General features: G+C 31.2%; 1 protein-coding gene across 1 annotated transcript in view; it reads left to right on the top strand.

Annotated features, from left to right (window-relative positions):
- LOC117172464 overlaps positions 1–15,272 on the top strand; it is an 88,219-nt gene that overhangs the window by 40,676 nt on the left and 32,271 nt on the right. The window lies entirely within an intron of this gene.

Below are 15,272 nucleotides of genomic sequence, written 5' to 3'. Positions count from 1 at the left end.
AAAGTGGAAATTTGGATATCCCAGGGAATGAATCTCTGGGATAACCTAGTACAAGTCGGAAATTATAATATATTCGAGAATAGCACTTTGGGATATACTATAATGCGGAAATTAGGATATTCCAGGAATAACACTTCGGGATATCCTACAAAGTGAAAATTTGGATATATCGCAGGGAGTAACCCTTCGGTATATCCAACATGCAAAAATGTGTATATCCTAGGGGGATAATCCTTAGGGATATCCTACAAAGTGAAAATTTGGATATCCCAGGGAATGAATCTCTGGGATAACCTAGTACAAGTCGGAAATTATAATATATTCGAGAATATCACTAAGGGATATACTATATAGCGGAAATTAGGATATCCCAGGAATAGCACTTCGGGATATCCTACAAAGTGGAAATTTGGGTATCCCAGGAATAACACTTCGGGATATCCTACAAAGTGGAAATTTGGATATCCCAGGGAATGAATCTCTGGGATAACCTAGTAGATGTCGGAAATTATAATATATTCGAGAATAGCACTTTGGGATATACTATAAGGCGGAAATTTGTATATTCCAGGAATAACACTTTGGGATATCCTACAAAGTGGAAATTTGGATACCCCAGGAATAACACTTCGGGATATCCTACAAAGCGAAAATTTGTATATCCTAGGGAACAACCATTCGGTATACCCTACACAGTGGAAATTTGGGTATCCCAGGGTATAAATCTCTGGGGTAACCTAGTACAAGGCCGAAATCTGAATATCTTCGAGAATAACACTTTGGGATATCCTATAAGGCGCAAATTTGGATATGCTAGGAATAACACTTCGGGATATCCTACACGGCGAAAACTTGGATATCCCAGAGAATATCCCTTTGGGATATTCTACAAGGCAATAATTTGTATATCTTAGGGGATAAACCTTCGGGATATCCTATAAAATGGAAATTTGAATATCCCAGGGAATAAATCTCTGGGACAACATAGTGCAAGACGGAAATTTGAATGTTTTCGAGATGATCAACTTGGGATATCCTACGAAGCGAAAATTTGTATATCCCAGGAATAATGCTTCGGGACATTCTACAAGGCATAAATTTGGATATCCCACCAAATAACCCTTTGAAATGTCCTACAAGGCAAAAATTTTTATATCCCAAGGGATAACCGTTCAGGATATTCTGCAAAGTGGAAATTAGGATATCCCAGGGAATAATCCGCCAGGATACCCCACAAGGTCGAAATTTTGATATGCTAGGTCTCCGGGATATCTTGGTATAAGGGGGATATTTTATTTCCAAAGGAATGACACTTTAAGATATCCTACAAAGCGGAAATTCGGATGTCACAGCAAATGACGATTCGGGATATCATACAGGGCGAAAATTTGTTACATCTTAGGGAACAACCCTTCGGAATATCCTAAAAGGTGAAAATTTTTATATCCCTCCAGGATATTTTATCAAGCTGAAATTTAGATATCCCAGGGAATAACTCTTCAGGATATCCTACAAGGCAAAAAAATTTTAATCCGAGGTAATAGCCTCTTCGGGATATATCATAGCCCAAGGAGGATATTTTTATCTTCCTAGGAATAACCCTTCTTATGGCCGGCTTAACTAATAGGCTAATGTACACGCTTTATTCATAGGGGCGCCATGTAGACGAGGCGGGCGGTTTTTTGAAAATTGAAGATTAATCAAGAGAGTGCATTTGAATGAAGGGAAATCCAGATTTGGAATTCTCCGAAATATGGTTCATTGTCATTTTCTTTGAATAAAAAATGCAACTTCAGTGTTTCAATAGATCCGGAGTTGAGGGGAGGGGGTGTCATTTTATTTAAGCTGACCCTAATCCTACGGGATATCCTGTAGAATTGGTTTTAAATTTGTTTATGATTGATTTTTATTATAGTTTTATTATTATTTTTTGTGAATTTGCACCTTGTAAGGCGCAAATTCAAATATCCATAGGAATAACGTTTCGGGATACCCTAAAAGGCGGAAGTTTTAATATCCCAGAGAATAGACCTACGGGATATCCTGGTACAAGGTGGCAATTTAAATGCAGGGAATGTTGACTCTTAAGCGTTTATATGAATAATTACACAATGCTAATTCTTTTATTATATAAATTTTGAAAAGAACTAGACAATTTATTACCAATTTATAATAAAATAGATGAATTTTCAACTAAATAGGTAAATTGTTAACTAATAAAATGTTTAACCAAAAATGAAACAAATTTTTGAAAATATTGAAATTTTCTCCAAAGTTAGATTTTCCGAAAGAATGTGTTTAAAGAACATATATATCTATTTTATAAATGATTATAACCACTATTGAAGGAAAAAATCCGGCAATTTTTATATATTCAATATCATTAGCTTTCGGAGATAAAAAGTTAAAAATGAGTCAATTTTGTTATTAAAACTGAGAAACACGTGTCGGTTCATTTCCATTTAAAAAGAACATATCTTATCGGCCAACAGTTGTATGACATAAGCATAGAAATGCCTGAGAGAAAATGACTCGTCGGATTATTTTGTATTTTTTGTATTTTTAAAGGAAGTTAAATTATTTATATTTTGTGCTCAGTTTTTTAGAGTTGATTTGTAACGCTTCAAAGTTGATTCCGTTAATTTTGACAGCTTCTTAGTTTCGAAATCATATCACTTTTAACGTTTTTAGAGTGAGTAATACTTATAGATTTACAATTTCAAATTCCTCAACTTGAAACGGTGAAAATACCAGTGAATTTTTGTAAAGAAATTCCATTTATTTGTTTAGAAAAATGTATCCGATCATGTTAAAACAATTTAATTTTTCAGGCCTTGAAACTAAAGTGTTTTGCTTCAAAAGCTTAATAGAAAATATTTGGCTTGGATCTTTCTAATCTTCGAATTCTAATTTCTTCTAATTTTAAACTTTATATATTTCGTAAATGCAAATTTAAATATTACAAATGTTAGGATTTTAGAACGAAGCATTGAAAATTGAATTATTTGTTATTTACAATTGTTCCAAAATATTGAACATTTCAAATTTTTCAAAAATTATTAAAATTTTATCTGACATTTATTTAAATTCTGCAAAATTAAAAAAAGTGCCTTAAAATCTTTCAGGTTTTTTTGTGCAAATTTTATAAATCTTTAGAAATGTTTTAAAATCTTTTTAAATAATATCTTAAAATTAAATTGTCAAAATAAAAAATGATTTTAAATTTTCGAAGGAACCTACTTTTTTTCTGGAAACCTTGCAAAATTCTTTATAAATCTTGACAATCTTTCATTATTGTTGAATCCTTACAAAACTTCTGAATATCTCTGAAACAAACTCTATTTTTCTTCTTCTAAAATTTTGCAATTTGGCAATATTGACCATTTTTGCTTAAAAATCTTTAACACTCTTCGTAACAATTTTAGGAAAGTATTATACATATTGTATCATCTTTTTAAATGTTCTTTTATAATTAATTAAAAAATCATTGAAAATTATGCATTGATACTTAGAAAAATTGTTTCCATTCTCTTAAAATACTGCAAAATTCAGTTTACATAAAATCTGTTTGAATCCTAAATAACTAAAAAAATGGTCTCAATGTGTTCCATATTCCTTATTCACACATTTTGAAATCTTCAAAACTTCAAATTATTGTTTAAAAACAAAAACTATATAATTTAAATATTTCCCAGAAATTTAAGAAAAATTTATTCTCAAATCTTAAATAATTAATCAAAACCTTCCAAATTTTTTTCATTTACAATTTAAATTTTCTCTTCTCTGAATAATGTTTCGAAACATGTAGACATAAATTTTCTGTCGGAGTAAAATTATTTCTTTAAAAATTTTGACATACAATGTTTATGGTGCAAAAAATTCATAAAATAAATATTTTATGTAATCGTCTTCGCCCCCCCCCCCCCCCCCCCCCCCTACACACACAGCAGCCAGTTACGAAACAGGAACCACCTCTCCGCTTCTAAAGTTGCGTAATACGTGAAGGCTCCCTTTTTTACTAGAATATTATTCTCCTTGTTTGAAAATTGTTGAAAATTGACCGATTTTGTTGCAGAAAATTAAACTAATTTGTTGAAAATTAATTTTTTAAACCATACTATTTTTGGTTTTGGTTTGGTGAAAACTTCGTTTTTTTATTAAAAATTATTTGTATACTGAAAATGTAACCATTCAATTTTTATTGAAAAATGTATCTTTTTACATTCTCTTCAGAGAAGGTAATTAGATTTGTGTAAAATTTGACCCCCCCCCCCCAGTGTTTGTTACATGTCCACGTTTTGAGACCCCTGAATCCGAAAAACATGTTTTTACGAATGTGCCTGCCTGACTGTATATATGTATGTCTGTCTGTCTGTCTGTCTGTGAACTCAATAACTTTCGAAAAAATGAATCTATTAGATTGGCCTTTGGTACACTCGTTAAGTGTTCTAAAGTAAAGGCCCAGTTCGTTAGCCAGCCATTTTGGATAAGAATTCAAAAAGTGGGCACATTTTGAATATTTTTGAGACCACTTTTTTCAACATTCAAAAATTCTCTGTACGGTTATTCATAGTATTCAAACAGTCGAACAATTTATCCTGATGACTTTTTTAAAAAAATCCATAAATTACCAGTTATAGCATTTACAACATTCCAAAAAACACACGAAAATGAACATTTTAGGCCAAATAATGCACGATATGAAAAAAGTAAAGAGAAGAAAAATGTTTCTTTTTGAATGCCCTACAAGATCATCAGAATAACTTTTTGAATTTTCTTGAAAAATCCAAATTATGTTATATTTATTCTTAATTGTCTTATTCACTGCGTTTGAAAATAAAAAATTCATTTTTGTAATTATGATTTTTTATAGGTTCTTAAGGATATGTTTGTAATTACTCTTATTCAAATTATCAAGCAGAATATATTGAGAACCTGCATTGCAGTGACGTCACGGCCATCCGAAGGCCAATTCTATTGTCGGGAAAAGTGAGCAAAAAAATTTCGAAGGGTTCAATATCATCGAAAGAGGTAACCGTTCTCGCCCCCGCTCCCATTGCTGCCATTAGGACTCATAATCACCGCTGCTTACGATATCATAGCTTAAATTTTGAAATTTACTTGTTTAAAGCTTTAAAAGAGGCCCTAAATATTATTATTCTGGCCTACAAATTGGAAAATGTATTGTATGAAAATGGAGGAACACTTATAAGAAGTTTCGTCTCAAAAGCATCCCCTTAAACATATCAAATTGTACACTGAAGTTGAGCTCATTTTATACTGATAGTTTGTCATGCAAGTGATTTAGTCGTTTTTTTTTAACAGGAACCTACATTTGCTCCAGTACAAATCGCCTGATATATTTCCGACGTTTTTTCCAGGATATTTGAGATTTTATTTTATTTGTTCAGAAATAGAAGAATTGTGCAGCTAATCCAACTTAATAGCGCAGCCGTTTACAATACGTCCACAATAGATAGAACCTTTTTTGTGTCCTATAAAATTATGAAGATGTTTTCACATCACCATATTCGATCTAAAATCAACAGTTCTTGAGTAAATTTAAAAAAAATGTTATTGTTTAACACTTTCCAGAATTTCGGAACTTTGCCGTACAAGCATGTTTGGGGACTTCTTACAACATCTTTATAAAGCCATTGCCAACGTATCTGCGAAAAAAATGCTACTTTTACGAATTTTTTTCTCAAATCCTTTATTGACTGGACTATAGGAGATATGAATGAATGGATAGGCATTCAAAATCAGGATACAGAAAAAGTATTAGGTAATTTTGGAGATCTAAGAACAAACTATAATGGAGATAAATTAGTTGGTTTATGCTTAGAAAGGGATCTGTTAATTACAAAAACTTGGTTTAGGCATAAAATGATCCACATGTACACCTGGCCTAAAGGAAATAGCCGCAGTATAATTGACTTTGTTGTTGCGGATGAAAGACTTAGAGAGTTAGTCAAAGATACAAGGGTCTTTAGGGGTCCTGAATGCAATACTGATCATTACCTTCTGATCTCAAAAATTAACTTAGGTCGGGGATGGAGAAAAAAGAGAACCAAGAAAAAAAATGCGAATCAAAATTGAGAACCTACAGAAACCGGATGTGCGAATAGCTTTCCAAAATAAATTAATCGAAAGCATAGATAAGGCATCATGGGAGAAATGTATAAAAAACGAAGATATAGAGGGCACCTCGGCAAAGTTAGGGGATATCATTGTTGTATGTGCGATCGAAGTGTGTGGTATTGCGGTTGTAGTTCTTAGCAATGAGGAAAGAAATAGACGTATAAATGGTTACAGACGAAAAAACAGGATACTGAAACGATTAGTTAAGGAACGTAAAGATAAAATTAGAGCAGAAGAAGAGAAGAAAATACAAAACGACTTTGACGGAATTAAGAAACTGCTACATAAAAAAATGAAAGGAAACAAAAATACAGAATTTGTCAACATGAGAAATAGTAATGGGGAAATGCTATATGATGCAGACGGAATACTAGAGGCTTTCAGATAACAATTTTAGGGGACAATTCGGAGATGGAGCTCTAAGACTCCACAACTGCGATGTTGAACACGATGCGATGGAAAACTCAATTGAAAAAGTCTGTGTCACTGAGGTTAGGGATATAATTAAGAACTTGAAAAACGGTAAGGCTGCCGGGGTAGACGGTATTAACGCTGAAATGCTTAAACACGGTGGCGAGTACATATCACATAGAGTTTGCGAATTGATAAATTTATGTTTCGAGATGGGAGACGTCCCAGACGATTGGAAATAAGCGATTATCGTACCAATATACAAGAGAAAGGGAGATAAAAGCGAGTGCAATAATTACAGACGGATTAGCTTATTGTGTACCGTAAGTAATATATACTCAAAAATACTTATTCGTAGGGTAATTAAAATAACAGAAGCAAAGTTTTGGGAAGTCCAAAGTGGGTTTATACCAAGAAGGTCATGTACGGATCAAATATTTAGCTTAAAGAAAATTACAGAAAAAAGTTTGAGAGTAGGAAAAAACGTTTTCTGTGAATTTGTTGACCTAGAAAAAGCTTTTGATAAGGTAGAAAGAAGTAAACTTTGGGAAGTCCTGAAAGAGTATGGAGTCAATGGATAGTTCCTACAAGCTATAAAAATAATATATATGGGTAGCAAAGCAAGTGTAAGGGTAAATGAGAATGTGAGTGACTGTTTCAATATTATTTAAGGATTTAGACAAGGATGCGTTATGTCCTCATGGTTATTTATATTATTTATGGGCAAGTGTTTAAGAATAGCTCTGTTCGACGAAGAGGGTGTGGATCTTAAAACCGTAAGGGTACGTGGGTTAGTGTTCGCAGATGATAAGGTTGTTATGGCAGAGTCAATCGAAGACTTACAAAGAATGTTGAATAAACTGAGTGCAAGCATGAAGAGCATGGGCCGCAAAATTAACGAAAATAAAACAAAAACTATGGTGTTTGAAGGAAAGAATGAGAAAACACTATGCAATATTGTGTTAAATAATGAGAGAATTCAACAAGTTGAGAAGTTCGTATACCTTGGTAGCTTGTTTACTAGGGACGGGAAGATATATGAGGAATTAGATAGGCGCATAAATGAACACGGAGAAAATAGATATTTACTAGTGGATATTAAAAACTTTGGTATTTAACCATAATATATGGATATTATGGCATAATATCTAATATCTGCTATTCAACATACAAGATATTAAAGGGCAATATCTGTTTATATTGGAAGTATAAAACGTGCGATATTAATGGTTAATATCTAAGATATTAAAACAGCGAAATTTTATCGGATTAATGTCGTTGACGTCTGGCGTGGCGACAAAAGATTTTAGCCCTGCTTTGTCTGCATCTTGAACATTCGTCATTTGTGTTGTGGTTTTTCGGATATATATTTCTCTATAAGTTTTGGTGCAAAATGGATTAATTGTTTTTAAATATATATCACAATTTTCGCAAGGAAATGAGGACTCAGCTATAGGTTGATGCCTTCATATTAGCCTTGAACTGCGTGTTATCGGTTCTACACGAAAATTACATGAAGAAAAAGGCGAATGCTAGAGGATTTGTATATCAAAAACAGAGGACTACGATATAAAATCCTTTTGAATTTTATAGAAAATGGCATGCTTTACAGGTAATTTTTGCACCATAAAAAAATTGTTCTTGAATATCTTAGATTCTGCCCTTTATATCTTGGATATTGTTAGTTAAAATCTTTATTTTAATATCTACGGATGCTCTACTTTAATATCTAGATTTCTGTCCCATAGTTAAATCGCTAAATATTAACTAGTAATATCTAGATGGTCTGTGCTAATATCTATTTTTTTCCGTAAAGGTAAAAACGTTATTGGTAGAGCAGGGCCCCTTATCAGAAGTAAAAATATATCAAATAAAGCTAAAATGGCAATACATAACTCTATATATGTACCAACCGTAAGATACGGTAGCGAGACATGGACCTATCAAGAAAAAGATAAGAGTAAAGTTAATGCAATTGACATAAGATTCCTGTGCATGATATGCGGGAAAACTCTGATGGACAAAGTGAGTAACGACATAATTCTCCAAGAATGTGGTGCAGAAGAGACGTTAGTAGACACATGGGAAAGAAATCGGTTAAGATGGTTGGGGCATTTTGAGAGAATGCCAAATGAACGACTAACGAAACAAGTGCATCAAGGTAAAGTAAATGGCAGCGTGCCCAGAGGCAGACCGCGAAAAGAATGTTAAATATGTGTGAATGAGACCCTAGTTAGAAGAGACATAAGAAGTCACAGAAACACAAGAACCTGCATGAAAAATTGCATGGCCATAAAAGAAGCTAGAGAAGTATGCCAGGACAGAAAAATATGGCGAGAAATATTTCATAAAAAGAGTGTTAGTAGAGTAAATGACGCCTGAAACAAAAGACCTTGGATACAATTGGACCCAAGTGGGGAACCTTACATGACGACTTTGTGTGGATCTTCATTTGGGGTAATTGCTAGAGAGATTGATCAGCAACCTAGGTCGGAGCAGCGTTGCGGAACGAACGTGTTATTAAAATAAATATCACGAGAATTATAGATCAATCTAAAAATTTTATATCCCTTCCTAACATTACTCCCTTTCTTACCTAGTGAGTCACACCTACCCCGAAAGGGAAATGGTTTAAGGCCATGTGACGAGAGGGTCACGTGACCAAACCTGGTCTTCGATTTTTCTTTCCCAACTTACGTCTAAACGAAATGAGGTATCGCTCTGAAAGTTTGGGGAATGAAAGTGGAGGTAATAAAGTCAAGGTCTGCTTTGTTCCGGTAAAAATTTTGAGAAATAATTTTTTTTGAAGAAAATACCAGTAGAAGTTTTTCCCAACTTACGTCAACACGCAAGGAGATATTGTGTTAAAAATTTGGCACGATAAATAGAAGGCATGCAAGAATTTGTCTCTGGTCCTAAATAATTAGAATAGTGAAAAAAGTTTTTTTTTTAATTTTTATTTCGGAGAAATACCGACCGTGCTGTCGTCAAACCCTGCAAGCATGGACATAGGAAACACGGGACTAGGCATGCCATCCTAATTTGTCGAGCGGGGTTGAATCCATGGGAGGGGGGAGAATTCCATGAGTGGGGGGGCGCCATCTTACGATGTGCCATTTGATTATACGCACGAGAATTTTTGCCGACAAACTGTGCATGAAAATATAAACATGTGGACGCTGCCATCTTTGTCGTGGGACATCAAAAGTGGCGGACCTCCCCCCTCATTTCATCACCCCCGCAATGACATACCTAGTCCCTTGTTTCCTATGTCCATGCCTACAAGCAATTTGCAATTTTGTCAATGGGCTCGTTATGAGGTTTATATTTATGAAAGTGGGACAAAACAACAAAAATCGCTCACGAACATGATGCACCAATAATGGAAAAACTAATGTTTGCACTTGAAATGCAAATAAACATATTTGGTCTGACATACGTATCAGTCTGGTATCAGCTGTGTCAAAGCAGCACTAGCGCAGCGAGTAGACAACTTCGGACTTCTAGGGGCCTGTGGGTAAAACAGATTGCATGATTACCGTCAGAGAAAGTTAAAAGTGAAACTTCTGCTGTAAAACCTAAATGTGTCCGTCGATAATCATTATTTGCATAAATAAACTTTTTTCTTCCTCAAACTCTTTGCAAGGCCACAAACGATCCTTTAATATTTATTAACATTTCCCGAAAAAAATTCCCGCGTTATTTAAACTTTTATTTTTCAATATGGGTGAAAAATATTGATCTTAGGGCTATGACTTGATCAGCTGTTACACTCATCAAATGGCCTTAATGTTGTAATAATGTACAGAATTTAGAAGTTAAAAACGGTAAGGCTGCTCATTAGACCGTATGTATGTAAAGTTCAAATCATAAAGAAAACATTGGCAATCAGCAAATTCATTTTATGGCAAAACGACAAAAGTTGTAATAAAACGTTTAATAACAAATTTTTTTAAAGAATGCGCATTTATTTTAAACGGGACAATGAAACTTCTTCTGCTTTAATAATAATGCAAGTTACGAATTATATAAATATACATTTTTGGAAATAATATAAAATGTCAGGGATAAACTCGAGTGCGAAGCACGAGATTCGTGATGAGAATGTGTTCGTTAAAGCCGAATGAGCTTTAACAAAAGAGAATTCACAATCACGAAATTACTGTTGTCGATGCTTTCACCTTTAGTTTTAAAAGTCTATGTACAAAGATAGAGCGCGTAGCGCAAGTTAAATACATTATTGAGCGCGAAGCGCGAGAACAGTCGCGACCCCTATAGGCGCGTTCAAACTTGCGAGCGAAGGAAGCCTCACGCCAAGCCCGCGATGAGGACGTTCCCGCGGTGCGAGGACTTTTTAAAATTATGTTTATAGCATAATACACGTTTTCTAAATGAAAAAAAAGTTTTTCAAGATGAGGTATTATCTAGAAATAAATGAAATAATATTTTGTGGAAAAATGGGTATTTGCCTTGTTCATAAATCCATTACTTTGGTTGCAAATTTAGTTATTTTATTCAAAATTCGATTTGGTTTGGTTGAAAATTAATTTCTTAACTGAAAATGTGAATTTCCCATTTTTGGTTGGGTTATTTTTTAGTTGAAAATTTTAATATTTTGTTGAACATTCTTTTTGTTTGTTACTTGAAAAAATTCTCTTTTTAGTTGAAAATGGAACTATGTGGTTGAAAACTCATCGATGTTGGTAGAAAATTATTAATTTATTCTTCTTGTACGAAAATTCATCTATTTTGATTATTGTGGTGTACAGGCCCAGAAACTAAGGTTACGTCCATGCCTTTATACTGATTTCAAATAGTTTCAACTGCATCTGCTGTTTGCAACAAATTTAGGACATACTGATAATGCAATCTGTATGCCAACGAAGGCTTCTGCGAAGGTATGTATACGGACGGATGTCCGTATACATGTACGTGTTGAGAGGCGCTCTCTAGTTTAAAAATTACAAACATTAAATACAAATTTCTCTCGCCTATTTTTCAAAAAACTCTAAATTCACTTTTGGAACATCAAAAGTGTTCAAAATTCATTATAAAATAACTCCACAAGCATTTGAAAGCATCGCGAATTAGACATGAAAAACATAATTTGAGGTTATGTTCAATTCAGGCTAAATTTTTTCAAAATTCCTGAACATCCTCTGTAATCCGAAAATGACAGTCGAACCGAAGATATTATAAAATGTGTAAAGTGAAAAACCGGAAATGGAGAAAAGTGATAGAAAATCGAATTGCGCATGTGCAAGAGTGTTTTTATCATTGAGTCACGTACGATCACGTATCCGATGCAGTGATCCCAGATCTGAAACGAGATGCGGTCCAATACTACAGGGCTATGTCCGTGTGAATATAGTAGGAAACGCTGTAAATGACTGAGTTGCGCGCGCAACCAATTCCTCCTCTCCTGAATTTGAAAACTCGAAGATGCACGATTGCCGGTCGGAGCACTTCGTCGATTCTATTTATATATCTATCTGCTAACAGCTAATTGCTTTGAAATAAATTCAGGAGATTGGGATTTTAATATTTCCAGATTTCGATGCTGACGATTCTCATGATTTGAATAGATCGCTCGCCTCTTGATATGCGTATATTTTGAGGTTATGTTATTTCATGTATAAAATATAAATATTAATACTATTATATATATAAATATATACATATATTAATAGTGATAATCTTATAATTATGTTATATTACAATAGTCTATTTTTTTTTTATTTGAAGGTGCATCTCTTTGGTTGAAAATACATTTTTGAAACTGACAATCAATCAATACCATTTTTGGTTAAGAAATCATGTGTTTTGTTAAAAGGTCGTCTTTCTTTGTAGAAATGAAATTGTTTTATGGAAAATTTATACTTTTTGATTAAAAATTACATTTTTCGGTTGAATAATGAACTATAAATATGTTTTGGTTGTAAAGTCGTTCTGTTGTAAATGCAAATATATTGTTAAAAATTAAAATTATAAGTTTTGGGTGGAAATGCACTTTTTGTTTTTAAAATTAAATAATTTCGTTGAAAGTTCATGTATTTTGTTGGAAATTGACCTTATTTAGTAGAAATTTAATCCTTTTGGTTGAAAATTTTATCATTTTTGGTCAAAAATGCAATTGTTTGGTTAAAATATCAACTGTACATCTTCTTGGGTTTGAAATTCGATTATTTCACTAAGAGTTGAACTACTTTGTCAAAAAAATACGTTTTTTTAACAAGGTTTTTTAATTAGGATTGAAAATTTAAGTATTTGGTTGAAATTATAACTCTTTGGTTGAAAGTTTAACTCTTTCATTAAAAACTCATATTTTTCGCTTAAAAATTTCAACTTTTTATAGATAATCCGTCTTTTTACTTTAAAATTAAATAATTTCTTTAAAAATTCATGCATTTTGTTTAAGATTTGTCTTTTTTTGTAGATTATCAATTTTCTTGGTCGAAAATTCATCTGATTGGTCGAAAATTCATCTGATTGGTCGAAAATTTAACAACTTTGTTTAAAATTAATTTGTTCTTAAAAAAATTATTTATCTTTATCTGAAAATGTAACTATTATATGATTGATAGAAAATTAATTTATTTTGTTGAAAAGTAAACTTTTGGGTTGAAAATTGATTTAATGCGTTAATTAAATTTTTTTCCTAAAATTAAAAAGAATGCAAAATAAAAAAATTGCCTTAAAATCGTCCTGATTCCTTTTTTTTTTAATTTTCAAAATCTTTTCAAATACTCACTTAAAATTAATTTTTCAAACTAAAAAATCCTTTTCAATTTTCTTAGCAATCGCAACAACTTTTGTTATTCTTTTTGAATATTTTACAATTCTCAAAAGATTTGTTTTTAAATCTGCAAAAATCTACATCGTGTTTCAAATTATTTCAAATAATTTCAAGTTTTAAATTAATTTTGAATATAATTCTAAAGTAAAATTGTAGCGTTCAAACTTAAAATTTAGCTCATTACAATTTTAACAAATCAAGACTTTTTATTTCTAACCACTCTGTTCAAATTTGTATAGTTTTTAATTGTTGTTTATAATGGCTTGTCCCAGATCTGAATTATATTTTTTTTCAAAAAATCTCTGATCCAATTCAGAAATACATACAATTGTTTTGAAAAAAATTTTTAAATCAGAAATATTTCATTTAAACGCTCAATAATTCGTACGTATAAAACACAAACTTTTAACACCTTTTAATTTTACAATATTTTTAATTAAATTATTTTAAAATACGAAATAACCGTTTAAAAATTTTTATGAATTTAACATTTGAGAGATTTCTGGTTAAAAAATACAAATTACGCTATTATTTTTAAGGTTCAAAATGATAATAATTCAAAAAAATTTCAGTTCGTAACATTAAAAATTGAACGATTAAATTAATTTTTTAACTAATAACTTTTTAAAATAAAAGTTACATTGTTTTTATTTTAAGTTGTTCCAGGTCAATATTTTTGCATTGTTATTTAGAGATAAAAATTTTAGTTCGCCAATTGAAAATGTTAGAAATTAACTTACTATCAAAATAATGGAATTTTCAACTCAAAAAAAGAGAATAACAAATTTCCAACAAAATAATTACATTTTCTACTAAAATGATAAATCTTCAACAACAAAAGGAGTTTTAATTTTTGATTAAAAACTGTTGAACCTTAAAAATAATAGTGTAATTTATATTTTTTAACCAGAAATCTCTCAAATGTTGAAGTCATAAAAATTTTTAAACGGTTATTTCGTATTTTAAAAAAATTTAATTAAAAAAATTGTAAAATTAAAAGGTGTTAAAAGTTTGTGTTTTATACGTATGAATTATTGAGCGTTTAAATGAAATATTTCTGAATTAAAAATTTTTTTCAAAGCAATTGTATGTATTTCTGAATTGGATCAGAGATTTTTTGAAAAAAAATATAATTCAGATCTGGGACAAGCCATTATAAACAACAATTAAAAACTATACGAATTTGAACAGAGTGGTTAGAAATAAAAAGCCTTGATTTGTTAAAATTGTAATGGGCTAAATTTTAAGTTTGAACGCTACAATTTTACTTGAGAATAATATTCAAAATTAATTTAAAACTTGAAATTATTTGAAATAATTTGAAACACGATGTAGATTTTTGCAGATTTAAAAAAAAAGCTTTTGAGAATTGTAAAATATTCAAAAAGAATAACAAAAATTGTTGTGATTGCTAAGAAAATTGAAAATGATATTTTAGTTTGAAAAATTAATTTCAAGTGAGTATTTGAAAAGTTTTTAAAAATTAAAAAAAAAACAAAGGAATCAGAACGATTTTAAGGCAATTTTTTTTATTTTGCAGTTTTTTTTATTTTAGCAAAAAATCTAATTAACAAAATAAATCAATTTTCAACCCAAAAGTTTACTTTTCAACAAAATAAATTAATTTTCTATCAAATAATTGTTGTTTTAACTAATAAAATGTACAGGATAAAGTTTCAAACAAAAATGGAATAGTACAATTTCCAGATAAAAACTGTGCTAAAAAATTGAATTGAACAAGACGAAAAATGAATTTTCAACAAAATTGTTAAATTTTCAAGGGAAAAGGTGAATTTTTGACCAGGAAGATTAATGTTCTGTAAAAAAAAAACGATTTTCTAACTTAACCAATATAAACGATTAATTTTTAATCAATCATATAATAGTTACATTTTCAGATATAGATAAATAATTTTTTAAAGAA

Source organism: Belonocnema kinseyi, chromosome 5 (genome assembly GCF_010883055.1).
Source record: "Belonocnema kinseyi isolate 2016_QV_RU_SX_M_011 chromosome 5, B_treatae_v1, whole genome shotgun sequence".
NCBI classification, from domain to species: domain Eukaryota; kingdom Metazoa; phylum Arthropoda; class Insecta; order Hymenoptera; family Cynipidae; genus Belonocnema; species Belonocnema kinseyi.
The sequence above is the reverse complement of the archived record's forward strand: the minus strand, read 5'-3'. Positions and strand labels throughout refer to the sequence as shown.